This window comes from Xenopus laevis, chromosome 6S (genome assembly GCF_017654675.1).
Source record: "Xenopus laevis strain J_2021 chromosome 6S, Xenopus_laevis_v10.1, whole genome shotgun sequence".
Lineage (NCBI taxonomy): Eukaryota > Metazoa > Chordata > Amphibia > Anura > Pipidae > Xenopus > Xenopus laevis.
The window spans coordinates 53615868-53629272 of record NC_054382.1 but is presented as its reverse complement, the minus strand read 5'-3'; the positions used below and the strand labels follow the sequence as shown (position 1 = coordinate 53629272).

Here is a 13405-nt window from a genome sequence, read left to right as displayed (position 1 = left end):
TACCTCCCCTTTGTCTTTAGCTGCAGGGCTCTTGCTGTGCAAATTTATTGGAGTGAGCTGATCTTTGTGCAGAATTGTTAAGAGATTGGAAATGACAGCTCTTACTAACTGCAGAAGGTTAGAGGGATTTCTAGTGAGTGTAGCGACCTATGTTAAAGCCTTTTAAGGGCATACTGCAGCTAACCTCACATTTCATTGGGGGATAAAGCTTTTTTTTTTCCCAACAATTGTTACATATCTGCATTACTAACATAATGCTAAAATGAAACACGAGACATGAGACACAAAGAAAAGCAAAGATTTTAGCAAGCTTTGTACTAAAAGATTTATACAGTTAGGGGCAGATTTATCAAGGGTCGAATTTCGAGAGTAAAAAATACTTTGAAATTCGACCATCGAATTCAAAAACTTCGACTTCGAATATCGAAGTCAAAGGATTTTTTAACGAAATTTAACGAAAATAGTTCGATCGTACTATTGAATCGTTCGAATTGAACGATTCGAACGATTTTAGCGATCGATAGAAAACTACTCTAGAAGGTCCCCATAGGCTAACATAGCACTTCGGCAGGTTTAATTTGGCGAAGTATTGAAGTCAAAGTTTTTCTAAAGAGACAGTACTTCGGTTATCGAAATGGTCAAATATTCTAACTATTTTTACTTCAAATCGAAGTCGAAGTAAATTCAAAGTCGTAGTATCCTATTCGATGGTCGAAGTATCCAAAAAATTACTTCGAATTTCGAATTTTTTTACTTTGAAAATTCCCTTGAATTCACTTTGAACCTTGATAAATCTGCCCCTTAAATAAATAAATAAAGTTTAAATGGTGAATTAGAATTTTTGAATTTTTTTTTAGGTCACAAATTCGAATTTTAATACACCAACTTAAATTTGAATATGTATGTGAGATTTATCACTACTTGACCCTGGAAATAGTATTAATTAAAATATTCTCCACCTAAAACCTGCCATGTTAATTTATAAGTCAATGGCAGAGGAAAACTCGAATCAAATTTGATTAAAATTTTCTGGTCATCCTTATTCGATTGAATACTAGACGTTCACGTTTTTTCATAAATAGCCTCCCATTCTAGATGTGACTAAATTTGAATTTATTAGAGTTAAAAAAAATTGATCTTTGATAAATCTGTCCCTATATATTATACAGGTATGGGACCTATTATGCAGTATGCTCTGGTCCTGAAGTTTTTCACATAAGTTATCGTAATTTGGATCTCCATAACTTAAGTCTGCTAAAAGTAATTTCAACATAAATTAATCTCATTTGGATTGTTTTACCACCAATAAGGATTAATTATATCTTAGTTTGGAACAAGTACAAAGTACGGCTTTATTATTACAAAGAAAAAGGAAATACTTTTCAAATGTTTGAATTATTTGATTACAATGGAGTCTAATATCCTATAACTGATCTGATAACTATAGCTAATTCTATAACTACACAAGTTTCAGTTAGCCACTGATTGTAACTGATTCATAAAGCACCGTTTACTAGGATATAATTAACAGGATGACTCTTGTGTAATATATATATATATATATATATATATATATATATATATATATATATATATATATATATATACACGATTCTATAAGTTAAAATTAGCTTGCGATTTGGGGAGAATTACTAATTGCATTTCTAGATATTCCTGAATGAATGTAGATGTAGCAAGTGGTTAATTTGAGCTAGGAATCACTTATTTGCTCTTGCGCACATTGTTGAAACTATGGCTAATTAAGTCATACGCCAATGTTTTCCCATAATGATAATCTGTTTATGAGCTAATAGGGACCCTGATCAAAGGTTTGACCTCCAAGGGTACTTGAGCTAAAACATTCTACTTAACATCCACTGATGTAGGGAACAGACACACGGCAATAAAACATGTAACATCAACTGCTTTTCATTATTCTGTGTGGCTAGCCCATTCGTTAACAATTGTTGCTTCTCAGAAAGTAAGTTAAATAGTTGTAGATATCTGTGGCTAACCAGAATTCCCATAACAAAATCTGTCTCCAGATGTTTCTTGTTTAGCATGTTTGGTTTTCGGAAACAGAAATGGTGCAGAGGCATAAAGCACAAAATCCACATTATCATATTTGTATGAAATGAACAACCTTATTATTATAATCCCATCTGCAATGTCCTGGGCCCTCTGTTTTCTTTTGTCAGTTACGCCAGTGCATCCAGGATCATGTCAATTTGGTTTCTGCCAAGTGATTTCTATGTAGCGGACAGCTTTAAATAAAAGTAGATCAATACAAGAGTTCACTCTTTGGGTCTCCTCTTATTCATTGGTGCTCCTCAATTCTCTACTGCTCCTAAATAAAAGCAGTGTCTCCCCAGGCCATTCTGGCTAGGCACATCCCCTGGCATTTTTTCTCAGCTGAATTTAGTAATGGGTGGAGGGCACACCAATTCAGCAAATGCTGTAGGTAAACAGTGCAAGAGGTGCAAACATCAAAAGGGTACCCCTACAATGGGTACCCCACAACGTAACAATATATAGATAGGTATGCACACTCAAAAGAAGGCAAGTATGGTATATTTAAAATAAAGTTTTACTTGTTTATGCAAATAATACACACAAAGCCACAATAGTAGGCCTGTATAATACAATACATAAGCTTACATGGTATATACCTAACGTTTAAACATAGCCACAATTACATAACAGTAAACAGTAAGTATTACAATTATACAGCAAGGAGCAGATACACCTACCACCAGTATGAGAATGGCCCCAACGTTTCGGCGTAAGCCTTTGTCAAGGGGATTCTGACGTTTGCCCTATCGTGTGGAGCTATAAATACCCTGTTCAATTACCACATGGTGTGTGACGTCACTTCCGCCTATGTCACTTCCGCGGATGAGTCATCCGCTTAGCAACACGGCTCTCTATATTCATTGTACTTGCCTGCACTACAGGGAAAGCATGCGCTCATGTTTACTCTGTCGCTAGGTAACCAAAACATGGGGTAACTCACGATAGTTCACATAGCAACCAAATGTCATCCAGCAACACAGGATATAAACCATACTACTAATTAATCACAGATCAAAACAAAAAACACAGGGAAAGCATGCGCTCATGTTTACTCTGTCGCTAGGTAACCAAAACATGGGGTAACTCACGATAGTTCACATAGCAACCAAATGTCATCCAGCAACACAGGATATAAACCATACTACTAATTAATCACAGATCAAAACAAAAAACAATTAACTATTTCTACTATCTTCACAGATCATATAAGAAATGAGTGATGGATTATCCATTGAATTTTTGTGTCTTCCTATTAACCTCACTAAAGGTTTTTTTTTTTTTTAAAAAAAACGAAAAAACGAGGAAATATGTTAATGAGCACTGTCACTTTAAATATATTGCACTGACCACGGGTCTGTTTTTATATTGTTTAATATTAGATTGCACAATATGGACTGTTTTATAATATTGATTGTCACTATAATGAACTAATGAAAGATGATTGGTTACTATATGTATTTTTATGAACAAATCTTTTTACATGAATTCCCTACATATGATTGGACACATTGAGACACATGATTATAAGCACATACTAACTTTAGAGGTCATATGACCCAGGTCATCGATTATACACATTGGACACATTGAGACACATGATTATAAGCACACACCCACTTTAGAGGTCATATGACCCAGATCATCGATTGGATACATTGAGACACATGATTATAAGCACATACCCACTTTTGAGGTCATATGACCAACTTTATCGATTTTATTATATGCAATGGTATAAATCAATTAATTCTGCACACAAGCACTTTAGAACATATATTTATATGTTTTATCTATATGATAAATTGGTTTTTTGTTTTGATCTGTGATTAATTAGTAGTATGGTTTATATCCTGTGTTGCTGGATGACATTTGGTTGCTATGTGAACTATCGTGAGTTACCCCATGTTTTGGTTACCTAGCGACAGAGTAAACATGAGCGCATGCTTTCCCTGTAGTGCAGGCAAGTACAATGAATATAGAGAGCCGTGTTGCTAAGCGGATGACTCATCCGCGGAAGTGACATAGGCGGAAGTGACGTCACACACCATGTGGTAATTGAACAGGGTATTTATAGCTCCACACGATAGGGCAAACGTCAGAATCCCCTTGACAAAGGCTTACGCCGAAACGTTGGGGCCATTCTCATACTGGTGGTAGGTGTATCTGCTCCTTGCTGTATAATTGTAATACTTACTGTTTACTGTTATGTAATTGTGGCTATGTTTAAACGTTAGGTATATACCATGTAAGCTTATGTATTGTATTATACAGGCCTACTATTGTGGCTTTGTGTGTATTATTTGCATAAACAAGTAAAACTTTATTTTAAATATACCATACTTGCCTTCTTTTGAGTGTGCATACCTATCTATATATTTTTTCTCAGCTGCCCAGCTCTGCTCAGAACCTCACCTAACTTGCTGTAATAGAATACCATCTTCCACACCTGGTGCGATTTTGTTCTGGGGAGAGCACTATAAAGAGTTAGAAGTTATTTATTTTTTACTGAAATAAAATATAGAAGCCTATAATTGTGCAGCAAAATAGTAAAAAAATCCACATTGTCATTGATCTGTACAATACTTCTTTATTGATAATGGATGCTTAGTATAATATATATATATATATATATATATATATATATATATATATATATATATATATAATAAATTAAATTATAATAAATTATTATAAAATATAAATATAGCAAAGAAAAAGATGCACACCAGGGTTTGTATACAAAAAGTTAAAATTCCATATTTATTGGTTTACATTAAAAAAATGGCAATATTTTGTTATAATATGGTCTTGATAAAGGTCTTAGGAGCAGACCGAAACGTTGGCCGATTTTTTTTAATGCAAACCAATAAATATTGAATTTTAACTTTTTGTATACAAACCCTGGAGTGCATCTTTTTCTTTGCTATTTGGATAATTTTGCCAGTAAAGATAGCACCCAGGTATCGACTGTTAGATATGTATCGCGGTGTGTGTTTAGGACTTATAGGACTATATATATATATATATATATATATATATATATATATATATATATATATATATATATAAGCAAAAATAGCGACACTCACAGGTTTTTCTTCATGGTGCAAAAATAGAAAGATTTATTGTGCTCGACGTTTCGATCCCCCACAGGGATCTTTGTCAAGAGATTTCCAGTGAACAAGAAATCTCTTGACAAAGATCCCTGTGGGGGATCGAAACGTCGAGCACAATAATCTTTCTATTTTTGCACCATGAAGAAAAACCTGTGAGTGTCGCTATTTTTGCTTCTATGATTACTTCATTTAGACGAGCACCCAGGTATTACCCTTGTCTACGGAGTGCACCCTTTTGGATTTGACTATATATATATATATATATATATATATATATATATATATATATATATATATATATATATATATATATATATATATATATATATATATATAACGTACAAGCAAGATCCGCACTCACAGGTCTTAAAAATGAATAAAAGTTTTTATTGTAAAGGCTAACGTTTCGGCCTCCTGTGAGTGCCTCCTGTGAGTGCGGATCTTGCTTGTACGTTGGAGGTTTCGTTTTTGATACTGCACCCAGGCAGCTGTGACCTGCTGTCGAGAGTGCCGGCTTTGGGATTGACTGGATTATATATATATATATATAATCCAGTCAATCCTATATTGACTGGATTATATATAGTGAAATATATAATATATATATATATATATATATATATATATATATATATATATATATATATATATATATATATATATATATATATATATGTAGAAGTGAAGAAGCTCGCACTCATCCGTGTAGTTCAAGGTGCTGGTTCCAGGTGGTTTTGTACTCGGTTGCCATGTTCCCAGTCCATAGCAACCAATCATTCAGGGCTTTTTGTGGGAGGGAGTCGATGCTCCACATCAGTTACGGAGTCACTATATGGCCGCTGATCATGTCAGTCTAATTCTTCCTGTAATTTTGGACTATAATATGTTGAGTACTGAAATTTTTGCTTTATTACAGGAAGAATTAGACTGACATGATCATATATATATATATATATATATATATATATATATATATATATATATATATATATATATATATATATATATATATATATATATATATATATATAATCAAAACAGGGGGGTTGTGGGAGCACTCTAAAGGCTTTAAAGTATATATATAAGTATAATAAATGCTATTGCATATGTACCCAAAACAGGGGTTATTTTGTTACAAAGTTATGATCATAAAATTGATAAGCCACCATACCACGTCAAGGTAAACCCCGAATGGCGGTCCCTAACTTGTTTTATTTTTTATGTGCATTCTAGCATTACCTGTAATCAATGTCCGTTGAACGCTGTTTTTTCACTGAGGGTTTTGGGAATATCTCTCCTTTAAAAGCCTGATTGCTGGCTGGGGAGGATGTAGCCCTCAGTGAAAAAACAGCATTCAATGGAGATTGATTACAGGTAATGCTAGAATGCACATAAAAAATAAAACAAGTTAGGGACCGCCATTCGGGGTTTACCTTTACGTGGTGGCTTATCAATTTTATGATCATAACTTTGTAACAAAATAACCCCTGTTTTGGGTACATATGCAATAGCATTTATTATACTTATATATATATATACTTTAAAGCCTTTAGAGTGCTCCCACAACCCCCCTGTTTTGATATTGTGTGTATATATATATATATATATATATATATATATATATATATATATATATATATATATATATATATATATATATATATATATATATATATATATATATATATATATATATATATATATATATATATATATATATATAATTTCCTCCAAAGGAAATAAAAACTTTAAAGGGAGCCTGTCATCAGAAAACATGTTTTTTTCAAAACACATCAGTTAATAGTGCTACTCCAGCAGACTTCTGCACTGAAATCCATTTCTCAAAAGAGCAAACAGATTTTGTTATATTCAATTTTGAAATCTGACATGGGGCTAGACATTTTGTCAATTTCCTAGCTGCCCCTGGTCATGTGACTTGTGCCTGCACTTTATGAGAGAAATGCTTTCTGGCAGGCTGCTGTTTTTCCTTCTCAATGTAACTGAATATGTCTCAGTGGGACATGGGTTTTTACTATTGAGTGTTGTTCTTAGATCTATCAGCCAGTTATCTTGTGTTAGGGAGCTGCTATCTGGTTACCTTCCCATTGTTCTTTTGTTTGGCTGCTGGGGGGGGGAAGGGAGGGGGCTGATATCACTCCAACTTGCAGTACAGCAGTAAAGAGTGATTGAAGTTTATCAGAGCACAAGTCACGTGACTATACTATCCGAGTCATGACGTTAATACACAGAGACGTACCTTTTGTTCTAAAGGATCAATTGAAAGACCAGGATGGGAGATATTTGATCCTAAAATGTAAAATTGCAGATAAAACCATTACAATAGCAAATTTATATTCTCCCAACTCTGATCAGATACAATTTTTATGTAAATTTCTGAACACTTGAACGTTATTCGCAGAGAGCATAATTATTCTAAGGGGTGATTTTAATATCCTCCTAAATCCTTTACTCGACCCATCCACTAAGAAGTGCAATATACCCTAAGGTTTGAAAAGAGTCAAGAAAGCTCTTAATGATATTCAACTGGCAGATGTTTGGAGATGCCTGAACCCTCATACTTTAGATTTCTCTCATTACTTGAAAACCCACCAGAACTATTCCAGAATAGACTGTGTTTATTTCCCACAGTTGGCTTCCATACTGTAATGAAGCTTTCATTTCACAGGCAACCCTATCAGACCACTCACCGGTCGCAACTACTTTTACAATCCTTAATTCCTGTAAACCAGAGTTCAATTGGAGATTAAACAACTCATTATTTCTCAGAGAGGAGAATAAAGAGGAAATTCGAAAGATGAAAGAAATTTTTTTCAAAGAAAATGACTTACCTAATCCCGCGATATTGTGGGAATCCCATAAATGTGTCCTTCGGGGCCAATTAATAGCCCTGTGTTCTAGAATTAAGAAAAACAGAGAATTGAAGGTTAAGACGTTACTCAAAGAAATAGCTTCCTTAGAGCAGTCACACAAACAATCTATAGTGGCGAACACTTTCAAAATACTAGAAGAGAAAAGAATCCAGTTAAAAACATTATTAGACCAATATTCTTATAAAGCATACTTAAGATGCAAACAAAAAACATATGAATTAGGAGACAAAAGCACAAAGCATTTTGCCACTATCCTTAAAAGATTACAACCCCATTCATTCATTCCGGCCATTAAAGATAAAAATCAATCAATCTGCCATTTAACACCTCAAATCGCCCAATGCTTCCAACAATTTTATCAGGATCTCTATGGTCTAGACAACCCCAATTTACCAGCCAATCCTAGAAAGGAGATAGATAAATTCATTAAAGAAGCTAACCTTCCCACTCTGACCCAGACACAAAGTCAAATGCTAGAGGACCCACTCACTCGAACAGAACTTTTGGAAACAATTCATTCTCTACCCACAGACAAATGTCCTGGCCCAGATGGTTTCAATTCCTTATACTATAAAATATATTCTACTGAGTTAGCACCTTATATGTTACCGTACTTTCAATCTATTGACAATCACAACCAATTCCCTGACCAAGCAAAGGAGGCCCATATTACGGTACTTCCCAAACAAGAAAAAGATCCCTTAAATTGTGCAAGCTACCAGCCAATTTCTCTAATTAATGTGGATATCAAAATATATGCAAAAACTATTGCCAATCGATTAAAAAATATTTTATCCCAATTGATTCACGTAGATCAAGCAGGTTTTATCCTGGGCAGAGAAGGTAAAGATAACACATACAAAGTTATTTCCTTAATCCACTATGCAAAACAGCAGCAAATTCCCTCAATGATTTTGATGACTGACGCTGAAAAGGCCTTTGATAGAGTATCCTGGAATTTCCTTAACCAAACTTTGAGAGGCTTTGGTCTAGGCGAAATTCTAATTAGGAGAATCTCTACTCTATACCATGCTCCCACTGCCAAAGTGAGAGTTAATAATACTTTATCTCCCCAGATATTAATTTGAAATGGTACCAGACAAGGATGCCCCCTCTCCACTATTCTCTTTGTTTTAGTTATGGAGACCCTCCTGGCCCACATAAGAAATAACAAAGACATAGCGGGACTTACCATAGGTAAATCAGAACATAAAATCGCAGCCTTTGCTGACGACCTACTGCTATTCCTAACCAAACCCACCCTTACACTCCCAAATATCATGCCCCTACTATCAAGATTCGGCAAATTATCCAACTTCAAAGTTAACCTAAGTAAACATGAAGTATTAAATATTAATCTGTCTGAACCGGTCGTTAAAAACTATCTCACAAAATTTCCCCTTTAAATGAGCCCCAACTAAAATAAAGTATTTAGGAGTCTAGATAATTGCTAACCTGTCAGATCTCTACCATATGAACTTCCTCCCTTACTAAGTAAGTTGTCCTCCCAATTAAATTCATGGAAGACCCTGGGCCTCTCATGGTTTGGGAAAATCCAAGCCATTAAGATGTCCATAATGCCACAGATTCTATATTTACTACAAACACTACCTATTAGAATTCCTAAAACATTCTTCTCACAGGTTAAATCTCTTTTCAATCAGTTTATTTGGGATAATAAAACACCAAGACTCAAACAGGAACTACTTACCTTAGCAAAAGATAGGGGTGGCCTAGCCATGCCAGACGCTTTTCTCTACTAGATATCGGTTCACTTGGTGAGAACTTTCCATTGGTATATGAAACGAAAAGACAAAATATGGCTTAATATTGAACAAGCTATAACCGACATACCACTGAGTAACCTAATATGGTCCCAAAAAGAGAACGTCCCCAAAGATGTCTTTTCCCACCCTACGGTTATGCCAACCCTGGAGATATGGTACAAATACAGTAAGGCCTACAAGCTGACTAACCGTTTCCTGAATCTAGAACCATTGTTACGAAACCCTGACTTCCCTCCTAGCCTAGAGCCCAGAGCATTTGACAGATGGGGCATATACAGAAATAAGGAAACCAAACTCTCAGATTTCTATAAAAATGGGAAAATCATTAACTTAGGCAACATTCAGAAGAGATGGGGTAGCCACCTGAGAGATGTTTGGTGTTATAATCAGTTACATAACTTTCTCACCAAAGGTTATAATAAAACATACCCACTACAATCTACTGCCTGGGAAAACTTTCTGGAGCTTCAACTCCCATTTTTGAGACCTCTCTCTCAAACTTTACAAACTGCTGCCACAAAATAAAACGTATTCTAGACCCAAATACTTTGATCAATGGGAACGTGAATTGGATATTTCCCTTTCTGAAGCTAGCAGAAATAAAATAATGTTGAATGTACATAAAACATCTAGGGCTTCTAGAATAAGGGAGATGAAATATAAAATCATTACAAGGTGGTATTACGTACCGGCTAAGCTGCATAGTATCTTCCCACGGATAAATGTTGGCGGTGTGGAGTAGGTGTAGGGACGTTTAAGCACATCTGGTTCTCTTGCCCTAAGATCATTAAATATTGGGAACAAATTTGTAACATTATATACAATATCACTGGCTATAAATATAGCCATGCTGATTACACCCTGCTATTATTTCACATTGATAGTAAATCTAACAGACTCATATCAGATAACCTTTCACAACACCTACTAAGAGCAGCCATATCTTTGATCCCTAAGAAATGGAAATCACAAGATCCTCCCATAACAAGTGAATGGACAAATGTGGTCGAAGAGACCAGAAAACTAGAAGAAATAACTGGGTTGATACGTGACTCACTGAACAGCTATAGAACAACTTGGTTGCCTTGGATAGAATACTATAACTTGATGTGATGCTTTTTTTTTTTTTTTGATACCTGCCACTGTTAGGGATGAACTTCCCAAGATACTATGCATATCATTCCCTCTTTAGGTTTTAACTGATGTAAATGAATCGTATGTACTGGAGATATGGCTTGTTCTTAACCCTGTGGTTATATACTTGGCTGTGAAATTGTCAATTTTTTGTCCTTCCCTCCCCTTTACCCCCCTTTCTTTCTGTACCCCTCTTCCACCCCCTTTGAAAAATTCAATAAACAGAGATTTGGAAAAAAGAAATGATGTGATTTCAGGCACACTCATCAGTGGAGAGGGCTGGACTGATCAGTGGAGTACAGATGAAGAAGATACCATCAGACGAAAAGTTTGTAGCTCATGGCCAGGCTCTTAAAAAGGTTTTAGAAGAAGATAAAGCAGAAGGTCTCATTCCAGTGTTTGTAATTGTAACTTTACATTTATTGCCAAATGCTTAAAATAAATGCCTTGTCTGTGGAAATTGTTTTTGTTTTATACATTTGGAATAACTATTTTATGTTTCTACAAATCATATTAAGAGGGATAATATGATACCCTGTGCATAACTAATATTTATTCTAACTACAAAAGTGTTCTTATGAGCACTTTTGTTGTTATCTGTACTGTTTTTATTTAAATGTTTATATTTAAATTACTTATTCTAAACCTGATAATGTAGATTTTGATGCAATGAAATGGAAAACACTTGTTAATACTGGTGCTACAATAATGACCCAGTGCTTCATCTGACTGACATTTTAAAATGTAGAAAGGGAAACTATTTTATTTCCCTACTCTTTTTGTTTTAAATGTATTCTTGGTAGCCTTTTGGACCTTGGATTTGGTGAGACGAGTGTAGTCTTTAAATTACATCTATCCTTTGGTTTCTAATCTTTTCAGCGTACACTTATAATTGCCGTATTGGTCATAGGTAAACAAGCCAGTCAAATTACCCTACAGAGATATATGGCACCCTAAAATGATATATATAATATAATTCAATATATTCAATCCTCATATATTCCCCCACATGAACGCGTTTCTGTTCCTTCTGAACCGTCATTAGGATACACCCACAGAGGTCATCACACCACATAAATATTTAAAACACACCAATCACCCTCCACAGTTGATTAACTATGTAACACTTTTGAATATTGGAGTCAGTGATTCAATTAGTGCACATAATACAAGTAGTTTAACTTCATAAATAGTCTTCAATAGTGAATAAAAAGTTATATCAAATTACTCATATATCAAAATGTCTAAAATCTTTGTATCTTGAAAAAACTATGTACTCTAAAAAGTGATTTGTATTACCCGCAAAAAATCATTACATTACTGGTAACGTAGCCATATATTGATACTTTTGCAAACTAGCAACAAAACAGTTGACTACATTTTAAACATTTTACAGAAAAGTTACAGTTTCCAATGTATCTATCTCACAATCTAGAAGTAACATTTCCTTCTTAGTCATTTTTCTGTAATTAAACTGTAGCATTGCTCAGCGACCAAATGCATTCTAGATTTCACCCTGAATACAATTGATATAGAGGACATAAGTCCTCCACTTGATTAATTGTAATAAGTATAAATATTATGTAGCAATGCCATCCTGAGCACCCTATATTTCTACAAGTCACCAGAAATGAGAAAATGTAAATGTTCCGTATAAAAAATACCCAAACTGGTATAGTGTGCAATAATTGTGCAATAAGTGACAATTTTAAAACATCCATATCAGAAAGTTATATATCCCAATTCGGTTAGATTCTTTTAAAAAATTTCATTCAGGCCCGAGGAGCCACAGTGTCCAATGTTCAAATCCATTTAACCCCCTTTCGCAGTAACATTTTTCTCCTGTCACCCCCTTGTTTAGGTGGGGGTACACGGTCAATCAAAACACATCGAATAGATTGGAGATGATGTCCAAATACCATACAATGTATTGCATGGGGAGTTTCTGCTTTACTAGAACTAAGAGCAATATGTATGGTGGATTTGTGGTTATTCATTCATAAGCGAAAAGTTGTTGTGCAGTTCCCAACATAATACAACTCACATGGGCATATTATACAGTACACCACATATTCAGAGAGGCATATTAATCTATATCTTATCTCATATTTCTTTCCACTATGTGGATGTGTAATATAAGATCCAGTTAATAAGAAGCAACATGTGATACACCCACTGCATCCAAAACATCCTGTTTTGTTTAGACTGCTCCACCTCCCATTACAATTGTAAGTCAGTCACCATCAAAATATCATGTAGTCTTTTCTTTCGATGTGCACATATTGGGGCATCAACTTGAACAAAGGGCAGATTAGGAACCATTTTTAATATAGGCCAGTTTCTCTTTATCTCTGTATCTCTGTATCCAATTTGTTTACTTACTGGTGTAAAGTTTGAAACAAAT

The 13405-nt window shown here is 34.6% G+C and overlaps 1 protein-coding gene and 1 long non-coding RNA gene across 2 annotated transcripts in view; one reads left to right on the top strand and one right to left on the bottom strand.

The window, feature by feature from the left end:
* LOC121395060 (aromatic-L-amino-acid decarboxylase-like) overlaps nucleotides 1-13405 on the top strand; it is a 55639-nt gene that overhangs the window by 29487 nt on the left and 12747 nt on the right. The gene's annotated exons all lie outside the window — the stretch shown is intronic.
* Nucleotides 7890-10640, bottom strand: LOC121395061. Its single transcript, XR_005962225.1, has 3 exons — nucleotides 10557-10640; nucleotides 9792-9865; nucleotides 7890-8104 (listed from the first exon to the last, which is right to left on the bottom strand). It is a non-coding gene; the product is annotated as an uncharacterized LOC121395061 (long non-coding RNA).